This window comes from Neodiprion lecontei, chromosome 1 (assembly GCF_021901455.1).
Source record: "Neodiprion lecontei isolate iyNeoLeco1 chromosome 1, iyNeoLeco1.1, whole genome shotgun sequence".
NCBI classification, from domain to species: Eukaryota; Metazoa; Arthropoda; class Insecta; order Hymenoptera; family Diprionidae; genus Neodiprion; species Neodiprion lecontei.
The window spans coordinates 24,840,367-24,854,073 of record NC_060260.1 but is presented as its reverse complement, the minus strand read 5'-3'; the positions used below and the strand labels follow the sequence as shown (position 1 = coordinate 24,854,073).

Genomic DNA, 13,707 nt, shown 5'->3' with positions numbered 1-13,707 from the left:
GATTCTTTCAATCTGCATCTAAAGATAGAAAATTGCTTGACATGAACCAGTGACTAGCATTGCGTCGTCCAACATCCTTACTATTTTTCATATAGTATCCTTTATCTGTTAGGGTTAAAAGTTTTTGTTGTGGCATCCATCGACTAAGACGTGTATATTTAGTCCCCAAGAACTGCAGTATTCACTATGAATAAAACCGTTTGAAAAACAAGACATGGATTTCCCGAATCTGCAATTTCGTTTCATTTTTTGAGACTGATTGTCAGTTGCAATTTTTGTGTTTTTCAAATGTTACCGTGTGGCAAAGTGTAGAAACGTTTTGAATCAAGTGAAACCAAAACAGCAATTACACTTCAAAATATTCGTATCTGTACAAATCCTTCAACTGCAATTTGATGCTGTTTATGAATCTAGTTACAAATGTATGTTGCAATTGTTGGCTGAAATTTATATGTTGTAATTATCTGATCGATACAGTTCTAGGTACATACATTTGATTTAATTGAAGTGAATTTATTGGATTAATCGGACTATATTTTGGAATCATTTTATGTTAAGCACTATCTCATTTATATGAGTTCCAATTTTATACTTCGTTTTTGAAGAGTATAGTATTTGAGCCTACTTTGTCTGTTTCATGAAAGTAGAAAATAATTTATCCGACACTTTTTCAATGAAAAGGACCAATGGTATATACGTCCAGCATGAACTATGTATCTACGTATAAATGCAGGCAATTTGCGTCGAGCCAGGAAAAATTGCTAGATAATGAGGTAGTTAGTAATAACAGTCAATTGCATCTGTCACCACATTCAATAAATATATTCTTTAATTGAAACTTACTAGGTTCGAACTTATTATTCGGTTTTTTGTGCAATCAATTCACTCGTATTACCATATGTCTATTATCGAATCCTTCGTCACAAAAAGTAGTCATATCGGAAATGATCTGCACCTAAAACATTAGTATACTAAACTCAATACTTATAAAATGATCTGGGAAAACCCATGAAAGGTGCGTTTTGAAATTACCTCCCACTGTTGTCAACAATCTTTTATCAGCTTTTCTCTTCTTTGCGCCGCCGAGTTTTTGGGCACCTCTGCCTCTGTCCTAGGGATTTTGCAATGCTGCCAACTAGTTTCGGAACGCAGTTAACTTAAGAGTTATAGAACGAAGTTAGCTCAGGTTAGCTTAGAGTCATTCCGTACGTTATTCACATGTTTGTACTTTTGACGGAGAAAAATTCATGTCCCAATTGGAGGAAAATTTGTTTCATAAAGTGAAAGTGATTAAAATCAGTGAAATGGAAGGAATGACCATCAAAATTATTCCTGGTGATAATTCTCTGTTCAGGGCAATTACCCTATTGCTTGTTCAATACCAAAGAGAAACATACACAGGTAAGGGAAAGCATTGTTTTACGCGTTGTATAAAATTGGCAAAAATATGAAGGTTACACCGTAGATGATGAATCGCATCGGGTGTCGATCCAATTTTCTGCTGATTATAAACGTTACGTAAGTATAAATGAGACTCGTGCCGGTGATGTCGAACTGACTGCTGTGGCAAAGTTTTGAAAATACATTCACCATCGAAATTTAGATGCGAAACCTCTAGTAATTATTAAAGTCTATCTAGAGTCGAGTCCAATGTTTTCGGTATGATATCAAGAATTTAAAATTACCCAATAACCCTTGCGAATACTGCGACTAACGTAAACCGAATAGTACACCTCAAACTTTTGTCAAATTTTTATTCACTTGCTCCCAGAAATCGGAACCTTTTTACAATTAGAAGTCGTGGGAATACGTTCGAACTTCAAAACGTTATCTCAACTGGTATCTTGAAAATATGCGACGGAAGTGAAAGTTTTTCGCCGTATATCGATTTAACGATGAGATCAGCGAGCGGACCAGCAACAAGAGATACAGATTGCTCTGTTTGTTCGATTTGTCATTTGAATACCAGCAACAATTTCCAAAGAGCAAAGCTGCCATGCGTAGTGGGGATAATTTTTTGACGAGGTATGTACGCAGTTCAAAATAAACTTTATACCTGTACAGGTACGATCGACTTTACTCTTCTCCGAGCGAGACGGTGGCTGGCTGATCGAAATGCGAGATAGTTTGGTAAAAGGACAGAAAGTTAGAGGTACTGGTAGACAAAAGGAAAAGGGCGGGGGAAGAGAGAAACAGGTGTAGTGGGGATCCATACGCTTCAGGACTCCTCCTTCGCCTCGTTCGTACGTGGAGGGATCTTTCGATCCTTACCGCGATCTATGGATCAGTCCATGCCCAACCGTCCATCCTATACGTTTACCATCTGCCCGTCGGTGTAACGACGGCCGCCCATATCCGCGTGTTTGTTGAACCACTTTTTCCAATTATCGGCGAAAGAAAAAGAAAGAGAAAACGTAATTGATTTATTTGTGAAACAGCTTACCGCGTAGTATGTAATGTAAATAAAGTGTTCCGGTTCAGTTAATCAGTCTAATCAACTCTTCGAATGATTCTTAACTACATATCTACGGTTTCATGTAGGTCGTCCATGGATTTGTTTACCTCAAAGCTTAAATCGTACAGAAATTTTCTGACCAACGTGTGTTTCTTTTCATTCCAGTGATTCCTGTTGAGTTTTTATATTCCTCAAATTATTGGCACCTGGATAAGTGATAGAACTCTAGTGATTTTAATGCGAGGCTGTGCTGTTTCGGTTTCGTGTCAAGTGATATGAATACTGGTGTAAGATTATGCCGAGACCAGCGCGTGTAAGCACGCGGCTTTTATTACCGTGCTCTGAATACCGAATTCTTACTTTTTGACACATTGTGCAGTGTTTGTGCAAAATTGTAGTGCATGTAGTTTAGCAATGATATTTTCTTGCTGTTTTAGTTCTTTTTTGAACACATTTTTTAGTGAATTTTCTAGTGATTGGGATTAACTTACGCGCCTCCCGAACCACTGTCAAGTAGGACAGGTAAATATAAAATTCACTTTGCTGTATAATATTATCTAAAGATCAATAATTGTATAAAAGAACTGCAGTTCTCAACCACCAATTCGTTCAACGATAAAATTCACGCAATATTTGATTCCGGTTTCCACAAAATACGGCATTATTCATGTGCTATAAAACCTCGCAGCTCCTCGTTATAAAATATTCATGAGCATAGTGTTAAAAACGAAACAAATAATGAAGTAGAATATTTCATAGCGATCCAACGATGCATTCGATGTCGAAGTACAAGTTTCATACGCACGTGTAAAATTTATTGCGTTGTTTTTTCGAACAGGTAAAATGCGGATACAGTTTCGTGATTTCGATCGGCTCGAGATGCGCGTAGTAATACTACTAGTATAGGCGTGATGAATAGACTGCTACAATCAACGCCCATCAAGCATGGTGACTAGATAGTAAAAATGAAAAAAAAAAAAAATACAACGGTAACAACGACTAAAAAAGCCTGATTCTTCGTGCCTGGTGTAAAAACTAGTCGTGGCGAGAGCAGCTTCGTTTCGGTAAATCATTTATAAAAGTTAAGCATCTTCCTGTGTGTAATGGAAGGAAATTAATTCACAACTGTATACAATTCATTCATTCAATGCCGTATTACATTGCCTGTAAAGGCAGACCTTTGGTTACCAAAGCGTGGCAGAATACTGGCTGTTGTTTCTCGCACGCTGGAATAGCGTTGACGCGCATACGTATTCGACGCACATCCAGAACATCCCGTCGATAGGTATCGGTCACCATTCGTCCGCCGACACTCCCCGGAATGTTATTTGCAATTCTCGTTGAAATACCTGATCGTTCTGTAAATCGTATACCGATATATCACCAGCTAAATCCAGCAGCAGTAATTATTTTTCATATTTTTTCCTAGCGGGCGTCTTGATTTTTTACTCTGAAATAGAAGGATTAATCTCTGAGAATGATCAGAAACCATTTTACAGCTTCGATAGTGACTTGAAAAACGTTTCTTGCGCTAATTACCGTTTATTTCATCGTCGTTACCAATTCGCAGCGGATTTATTGCTTCGTCGAGCAGAAATTTCAACTCCGATGAACAGTCGAGTTTGATCCACACTGGAGACAAAAACACACTTCCGAAATATAATTAACTATTTCGAAAACGAACATTTTCATGTTTTATCGATATTTGATTTTGTAGTGATGTGTTTGTTAATGTATTGATCGTTAGTATTTACGTGCTTTCGTTCGTTCTGAGTAAAGTCGATCCAGATTCTGCATAAAATAAGAAAGCCGATTAATGCGTTAGCGTGAATCAAGTCTATTATCGGAGTTGTGAGACCGCTTGCTTGTAAGAGGATTCGAAGAAGCTTGATAACACAGCGTCGAAGTCCAAGGCTGCGCAGCGAGATGAAAATAATGAAAAAATTTCAAGTGTGAAGTTTGACACCCATTCATCGTGAAAGATCATTCATTAAAAATACAAGTTGAAGACGTCTCATGGATGTTTATAACGTTACCGCGTATACTATTCGAGGCCTCGCCCATGCACTGAGTTTTCGGCGGGGGAATTCCTGGTGCGTTTCCATCTGGGATTAGAAAACCTGTTCGCGTTAGTATCAACTTGGGGCCCAATTCCCTACAGCAGTACGTCGTATGTATGCACATGCCTATATAAATGCATTTACATCAGAGCAGGTATCGTCAATTGTTGTCAATTGTTCCTGATTGTCGATGGGTGCTCAGAATGTACGACTGGCCAACATCGCCGGCCATGTCGGTATACGTGACGCAACGAATAGGACAACACGCCTCTGGTTACGTGTGGCGAACAACCCGACGCGCATTCTCCATGACCAAGCATTCGGCGTACTTCCTTATGTTCAAATTCGCAACGCCTAACGAACCTGCTGCAGAGCCCGGGAGCGGTTGGTTTGGCCGAAAGAACCTTGGAGCCCGCAACCCCTGCAGGGGCATTTTTATTGTACTCTTGTATAATTCCGGAGGTTGTCGAGGTGCAAGGAGAGCCTCACGAGTAAGTCGTAAGCCTCGACTCTACGGTTAGAGACCTTTTCGATAATTTCAACGAGACGATCGTTTCACGAGCGATTTAACGAGCTGCAATTACAGAACATTTCGATACAATATACTCTCGTAATCACAACCGCGATTGCTATTTGCTGCGCATTTTTGGGTCTGACGAACGGGGATCCTTTGAGAGCAATTAACTATCTCTGATGCCTCAATCTACCGGGCAAATCAAAACCGAACCGAAACCGAAAATTGTGTCGAACGTCGACGGATGAAAAATATGACTTGTTGGAGTTGGTGTGAAATCGGTAATATTGCGACTGTTCGCCTAAAATGTGGTAACGGCTGTCGATAAGCCGGAAGTCGAAGCTGTGCCAAACGTACGTCAACGAATGTCTTCAAAAACCTTTTGAAGAAGGCAAGCCCAATACAAAAATTAGGCATCATGAACTCTCCATAGCGAATGTAATGAGATCAAAAAAAATGTGGTAATTATCGAAGTTTCATTTTCGCTAGCCTATTATTTGATCACCCAAGTCAATTTACAATTGACCTGTACACCAATTCCTGAACTTTCTGCCGGCAATAAGTCCACCGTGCATTACTCGAAACGTTTCAGATTTTGTGCTCAAGTGTCTAGTCGTGGTGACTGTTGCGGTATGTTGACTTGCATATTTTGTGCAAAATGTAGCATTCCATAAAACTCGAACACCGCGACATTCGATACGGGAATTACATTCCCTGGTGTAGCGACTCCTACCTTCAGAGCATAACAGTTCCTCCTGCTGCGGCTGCCATCCTTCCGGGTTATGTGTACGTGTAATATCATTGAAATTAGAGCCGTGAAAATGAGGTGAACGTTTCGCGAAGCTGGGTATACGGAATATGTAATTCCCACATAACGATGTGGTTTCCAGCGACCGTTGCCTTCTGCAAATAAATTCTTGAGCTCGTTCAGGACGGACGGCTATCCGTTGGTACTTGAGTCGGGTCTGGAATAGCACAGAATCCAATTTCCAGGGCTAAGCAATTTGATATTGCTGCAGCGAAGGATTTTCTATAACTACTCTTTATTACGTTTCTGGACGTGTGCTGCACATGCATTTACGCAGACTCGGATGAGTGGCTACATGCTGTGCACTCGGATTATATTTTGCTTTACACGATTCACCGGTGTACCTAGGTACGTCTAACTGTCTAGTAAATTGGAACAGATAGTCATCTTGACTTCCATATTGAGAGTGAAGTGCTGTGACCGAGTTTACGATACGCTGTACCACTTCAAAATATAATCCCAACCTTAGTTCACGACGGTTGTCATCGGACTGAGTCCATCGAGCGGTAAATTTTCTACATGTCACTGCATCTATATTCGCACCAACTTGCTACGAATGGAACTCTCAGAATGTTGCATCATCATTTTTTCTGTGTCTTTCTCACGGTATAGGTTCAGCTGTATACTTACACAAGTTACAGGCTAGACTCTAAAAGCCATGAATCTCACACTTTGGAGGAAGAGAAAAAGAACCAAAAAAATAATTCGATGAAATATAGAAAACGCAGCATTAAAGCTAGAGTGGAGCGATAGCCGATATACAAGGGATGAGAACGGGCTGCCTATGGTCTCTTCCAGCTAATTTCATCCCGGCGTCTTAACGACGGGAAATGAATTACGGCTACACAGTTATACCGCTTTGCCGCAGTAAATAAGAAACAGCGAACCATCGCGAATACCAAGTCCTATAGTTGTTCTCTGGAGTAGGTACTATAGGTATACCAGTTTACTCGGGTCACTATTTTGCTCTGTATCGTAAACTCGGAAAGATTTTTCTCACACAACATCCGCGGCGCTAGAAACCCGTTAACAGTCGTCGCCGTAGGGAAATTGAAATATCTCCCCTAAGGGTTTGTTGAAAGTGCAGTTGTACCTGTAGTCGTTGCACGTAATATGAAATCTGTCTTCTATTTTGCACAATAATGATCGTAGGCTGATCCTTCAACTTGTAGTCCACGGACTTCCGGACGTGGCTTTGCACGCATTGCAACCTTCCGGCAATGCAATTAATAAGAATGAGTCGGAGAAATGCGAAACAATTCTTGGTTTATCTCAGCACTTCAGTGTGGTGCCGATTTCTAATGCCTTCGACACAACTTGGGGAAACTGGAACAGGTTCGACATCAATGATACATCCTTTTCCACTTAGGATGAACCTGGTAGCATGAGAATCGATCCTGGAACATGGCACAGCCACGGAATGGGATACGGATTCCTTGCTAAAATCCATTGCAAGATTCGAACCATCCGCCACTTTACGTTATAGAATCTGAATAACTAGAACTCGGATGTTAGAACCCATTCCTTTATGGTTCGTGAATTCGTGATAAGTTCTTAGGTGATTCGAGCCGATGATAAAAATTTATGAAAAATGTCTGGCTTCGTAGTCAACTTGTACTAACAGTGTCCGAATATCCTTACCTGGTGAAAATGATTTCTATGACGAACTAAAAAAAAGGCGAATCTTAAAAAATCAAAATAATCATATTTTTTTGTAGTTTTTCCATAGAAAACCAGGGCTCTTCATGAATATATATGAAAATTAACAATGTTTAACGTAAATTCACGAAAATATACAACTTCTGTGAATCGTAATAGTTTTTAGGAAAGACGAACCTTTCATTTTCGTAATAGTTTTTCATAGATTTTGGTTGAATTTCTTTCAAACAGGCGATTGTATAACTTAGAAGTTTATTCGGTTCGCTTCATGATTCGGATTAAGAAATTCCTAAATACGTACAGGTTCGAGAATCGCGGTATAATAGACTTGTCATCACGCCCCTGGGCGAGGAGTCAGCTATTGATCGATGTAAATTAAACGTACGTTCAATTTTCTTGGTTCACGGTACCTGTAATAAAAATTAGCATATTTACAGGCATGGGATCACGCTTGACTGATCGTACACGAGAGAGATCGCCTCTGTAGTTACCTTAAAATTAATGTTATCGATCAGAAACGTATGAAGCTGCCCTCGCAAGGGACGAGGTTTAATTTCACGGGATCCGTCCACCGTGAAATAAGAAATGTACCATGTGTTCTTAGATCGGATTTTTGCACCTGTAAATGTACAGTAGCTGGTGTTCGAAACGCTTCTCATCAAGGGTACAAGGGATTCAAATATTTCAAATATTTTGAAACAAGAAAATTCACTATGGCAATCAGTTACGTCTTCGGAAAGTAAAGATTAAATCTTGCTTCCAACATCGTAACCATTATCGTTTCGGTAGCACGAATCTAAAATTTGTTATTTCACTATAGATATACTTTTGTTTCTGTTTTACGATGGATCGCGTGATTGAATTACTATACTAATTACCATCACCTAAGAAGTAAACGCACATATCATTTGCTAATTATAGTGCGGCTGTCGAGTAAATAAAGAAAATTTTACCATTCCCGGAGACACGCAAGACCTGCGAGTCCTCGTCGTTGTAACGAATAAACGATACTGACGAGGTCATAAAACGAATAAAATTTTTAAACGGCTCTAATTGCAGGCTGCAGTGAAGTCTTAACCAAACAATTTTCCGCCGATGAGCTTCTACCGATTTCTCCCGGTCTTGAGCAATATTAATCATAATCATAGCATTCTCCATGTGAATGTCTTTAAACTTTCGCATTTCCGACCTTCTGGATCTAGTTATCACTGTCTTTTAGAATTGTAAAACATTTTCTATCTTCAAACGCTTGGGAAAGTAATGATTTCACAAAATACATTGTCCTTGTCAAAAAATCACTGTAATTGGAACTGCATTCGGTCGGTGATGGAAGAAATTTTTATTGGTCAACGTACATTCCGTCAAAGAAGGAAACGCCCTATTACACGACTGACCGAACGCTCTGTGGCCAATGGTTGACTAAAACATCATCAAATCCCCTCTTCACGTAGCTATTCGGAATATATATTTCTCAAACTAGTTCTCCATATGTATACCTATAGCGTTGGACCCACATTTCCTGTATCTCTCTCTCGCTCTCTCTATATATCTCTCTCTCTCTCTCTCTCTCTTGAACTATTTTTATGAGCGTTCTAGTCCCTCCTCAGGCTTTTCGTCTTCCAAAGGCGATATGATCAGTGCTATACTCGCGGTGAAAATTGATTGGCTGAATACGGAGGCCCGTCGTTATGACAACTGTCGGTAAAATTTATATTGCAATTGCGGATAATTTTTACCGAGAAAATTACAGCAATATAAAATTGAAATACCTATACTATACACGTCATACAGTCTCTAATTTACTTCTCTTTAAAACGCTCACGTCACGCCTGGAGACATGGTCAGAGTTGGTCCGGTAAAAAGGAAAATTATACACCAGCTGTGCGGTAGTCGTTCGATCGGAACGAGGTCTCTAAATTATTTTTACCAACAGCGTAGGGAAAAGGTGGATCGGGTCGATCAGCCCGGGGCACGCTTACAGGTATATTTCTCTCCCAGTAACTTCTGGATGAACAAAAAGTGAAATCGAGACGTAAAAGGCTTTGGGCGAACAGGCTGCAAGGGACGCCGGGCGACTTTATGGAGTTCTCTTATAGAGAAGAGCCTCGGGTTTCAGTTCCTTGGTCCTCGACTTGCTGCAGTGGTGACTGCGTGTACGAACACCTACCCACAGTGTCGTATACAGGCACACAAGCACGCCTAGATAAAGCCATATACCGGCTCGATCCTGTCTCTACTCATTTACCGAATCTCTTAACGTTCCAAGTTTTATAGATTCGGTTGTCAAGTAGACCCAAACAAGGTGCAGGGTCTGGCGAAGAGACGCGATAATGTTCGAAGGTACTATCTGGAATATATTTTCGAGGTATTCCTAATCAAACAGACCGTGCTTTACAACGGTTATAGGAAAGTGTCTAAGAATCTTACGCATTCGATGATTCGGTGGATCAAAAAATTGTCCAAAGTAAAAGGGTATCCTTCGATGATCATATCGCTTTTGCTTGGTGAAGCGAGTGCAAGGAAGAACAAACAGGTCGATTTATTTCCACCGAGTCATTTTTAAATCAGATCGTTCTCGATTTTCCCGTCCGACCAGATGCTGTAATTATACAGAATTACAGAGGGGATGTGAAAAAAGATATACACAGAGTCGGAGAAGAGAGGAAGAGACAAGAGCTGGGCCCTAGGCTTTACCTGCTTACCACGCACGAATCGACTCACCGGGGCGATCGAACGCCGCGTAATTATCTTTCACCGCGAACTCATCGCTCCGACGAGTGAAGACAAAAAGGCGTATTCAGAAAATTGCTCCGATTATGGGACGACGTCGCGATGCCTGAGCATCTCGATCTCGATCGTCGCCTGCGCGAGATCCGTTATATGCACATGACACGAAACCATTTATTCTTCATGATCCCATTTCAAACACGGACGCGTCAAGCAGACGTGCAATACACGCGTATCTACACGTTGATGGCCACCCAGACGCATCACGTCTCCGTTTTTTTTACCCGCATGCGTTTACGGCAATGTTTTACTGTCTCACACCCGCCGCTTGAGGAGGTAACAAAGTTGCAGCCATTCCTCTATGATTTGTTGCCACCTTAAATCTGTCTCTAATTACGAACCGGCACTTGCTCAGTACCCGCAGAACTAACATACCTGTGTACAACTACCGAGTATTTCTGCGGTTTATAAACCATCCGCTCGGTGTCTCTGGGTCGGGAGGGTCGTTAGGGTCAAAGAACAGTTTCAACGTGACTCCCCGTATTCAGTCGGGTTTTCTTAGACGCGTTATACACGTATTTTTATGCTAATGGGGGCACCGTAATCGGTCATTGCGGCGTAGGCGTACCGCATTCAAATGCGCCTTACACACCACGAGAGATACCAGAAGAAGAAAAATTCACCACGACGTTGTTCACTCAGGAAGTTCCTCATCACCGGTGGGGTAAGCATAATGCCTCGTTTGAGCAGAAAGAAAGAAATCGGCAAAACTAATTGCGTTTGCTCCGTAAAACAGAAATTCGATGAGAGCGTTCCGTGGGTTTTTAATCAGCGAAAATGGACTAGAGTGCTCTTCCAATTATTGGAATAATGGTCTTGGCAGTCAGTTTCGTACAAGATCGGTCCGCCAAGGTCCGAGCCAGGACGTAAATCGATCTAATGGACCCTTCGCGATGTGCTTCCTCTTGCTTTCCGGAAACAAGCTGCCCATTAGTTGTCTTCGCGCTGACGGGTGTAGTTTGTCTTCTGCTTCGAGTACGTCTTCGTCGTTGGCTGGGTGTGATCTGTACGCGTTTGCCTATATGCTTGAAGGCGTGTGCATTCACTCCGTAGCAGAGAACGTGCCGAGGGTTGGACCGATCATTGTGCTCTGTGTATCCTGTAGTCCCTCTTGGACATTTTCAATTCCACTTTTTCTCTCATAACGGGTGTTTGACCAAAGCGATTGAAGTGTCAATATCATTATAAATCATTTCGTAATCTCCGAAATCACACTGAAATCAGTAATATTGAAATAAAATTCCACACTAGTAATCATCAAGGTAATCATTGGTAGTCATGAGAAATTAATCATTTAGGATTACAGAAATTTCTTTGTAATCTCCAGAAATCGTGAGAAATCACGTAATCACGAAGTACGTAATCGCGGTATCGATTTTTGCTGCAGTGAAACTGCCCCCCCCCCCCCCCCCCCTATTCCTCGCGATCGTTTCCTCGCGTGAAAGACGTATTCCGATTTCAATTTATCTCGGACGGTTTAACGGAGGCTTTCTGAACGACGTCTAAGGACCGCTCGGCAAGGTGACGGATTTAATTATCAATTTACCGACGGTCAGAGACCCAGTGATCGCTCCTGACCATGCGGTTAAGTTAATAACGAACGTCGACGGCGACGAGACGCGTTGCGGAATGGCTATAACGAACTCGGATACTTAACAATTATCCGCCATGAACGAGACCAAGGGCGTGTACTTCAGATTTCGCAATTCTCTTAAGCCGAGGGAGATAGGATGCAGTACCGGCGTTGAACACGGCAAGAAATCATTAGAATCACTTAACCGCGATGCACGTGTGGTCCCTCTGGCACGTCCGCAGGGGTAAACTTGGGCACACATGGGTTCCCTCCACGTGGTTACATACGTAATATTATACCCTCACGTCTGTTCAGCAGTCAGTATATACGTACAGTACAATAATCGCCCCCGTTCGGTTCCCGCTTCTGGAATTATTCTACCGGTCTATTGGGCTTCTAGGTCGACAATTATTGGCTCTAAAAATCCACAATCCTACGTCCTGTGCAAGCGGTAAGTCTTCCGAGTTCCACGTTACCTTAAGTTTCCCTGCCTCTCGCGAGCAACGTCTTGAAAGAGTTCAGGTGACCACCGTAGAGACCACGGTGAACCGTTTTTTTCATCCTCAACGTCTTGAGTATTTTCTCCTCAAATTTGTTATACACTTGAATAATCGGCCACAGCTTTCGGGCCTCACATCATCGCCTATGGAATTGTGCTGTGGATGTTTCCGTTAACGTAAACGCTTCTCCCCACACGTCTGGCTTGTAAATAAATTTTAAGCTGCGAGCCCCCGTGGTTGTTGAACGATCATCTACATGATCGCTCTACCGTATCAAAATATGGCACCAGATCTGCACTCTGCAGCTTCAGTAAAATCGTTAATGGATTTCCTTAAGCTATACACTAAAGTAGGAGGTCTGGGTTCAAGGATATCAACTGGATTACTTTAAAATGTGCTTCAAAGGAATTTAGATTAGGTGCGACTAACATGCGTTGTACAGGAAGGCAAATTAGATAGCGGGTGAAATTACTAGCTTCGGCTGTTTTTTTGCCTCATCTCTAATCACGGTAATCAGTGAACTTTGGTCAATTATTTCTGACATCGCAATAATCGAGTAATGAACGAAGTACTACCTGAGCGTTTCCTGTATTCTCCATCGCTCATAGGTCCCCAGAATAGCTTCCTGCATGTGCAAAATGGACCAGAGTGTGTGCGCGATTAGTGATTGCGAAGTAGCTCCGGCAATGCAAGTACCCATGCACAGAACCGATCAGTTGGACCGTGAAAAATAGCATTCATTATTGATAACGCAATTACAGGTACAATTAGAGGATTTATTACGCGCGTTGCGTTGAGTTCATCCAACCACCTCTCAAGTCTTACATGCGTGTAGAACACAATCTTACTTTGATAAATCCCAAGCAATTTGCTCAGTGAGTCTTAATTGAATTAATCTGTATGAAATGAACGAAAAAGAAAGGAAAGTCTGCTCATGTGCGTGCAGTCCGAGACTCGTAACGTATGCATAATAAGCTCGAGGGCTTGATTCGATATTCCGTAACTTTTTATCTCATTTGTGCGTTAAAGTGACTCGATGCTGATTCTGAGACGAGGTAATTAATTCGACACTTCAAGCGGTGCGAAATCAATGTTATAAATCCAACGTTGCAACGTTGATTCTATAAAATTCGTACAATTTTCAGAGTTTGTTTTTTGCATGAAGTACCTTAATGGACTGTTTAGCTTCAGATAGTTAACTAGTTCAGTGCTTTTTCAATGTCTTCTGCGAAGACGATTCGATCTCAATTCTTCAATGCAAAGAAGTCGGTGGCCATATGCCCTTATTGAGTCTCGAAATTAGAAATTCCAACAGCCCAATACATGTTTATCAACAAAGTTCACTCCAGAA

General features: G+C 41.4%; 1 protein-coding gene across 3 annotated transcripts in view; it reads left to right on the top strand.

The window, feature by feature from the left end:
• The first annotated feature begins 1,210 nt into the window (after positions 1-1,210).
• The window catches only part of LOC107227963 (ankyrin repeat domain-containing protein 6), a 92,798-nt gene continuing 80,301 nt past the window's right edge, over positions 1,211-13,707 (top strand). Inside the window, exons 1-2 of one of the 3 annotated variants that reach the window (XM_046743368.1) lie at positions 2,270-2,537; positions 2,621-2,977. The gene's annotated coding sequence lies outside the window, so the exon portion shown is untranslated. Of the gene's footprint in view, positions 1,402-2,269; positions 2,978-13,707 lie in introns of those variants that run through there. The other 2 variants (XM_046743411.1, XM_046743323.1) reach the window with 2 other exon arrangements.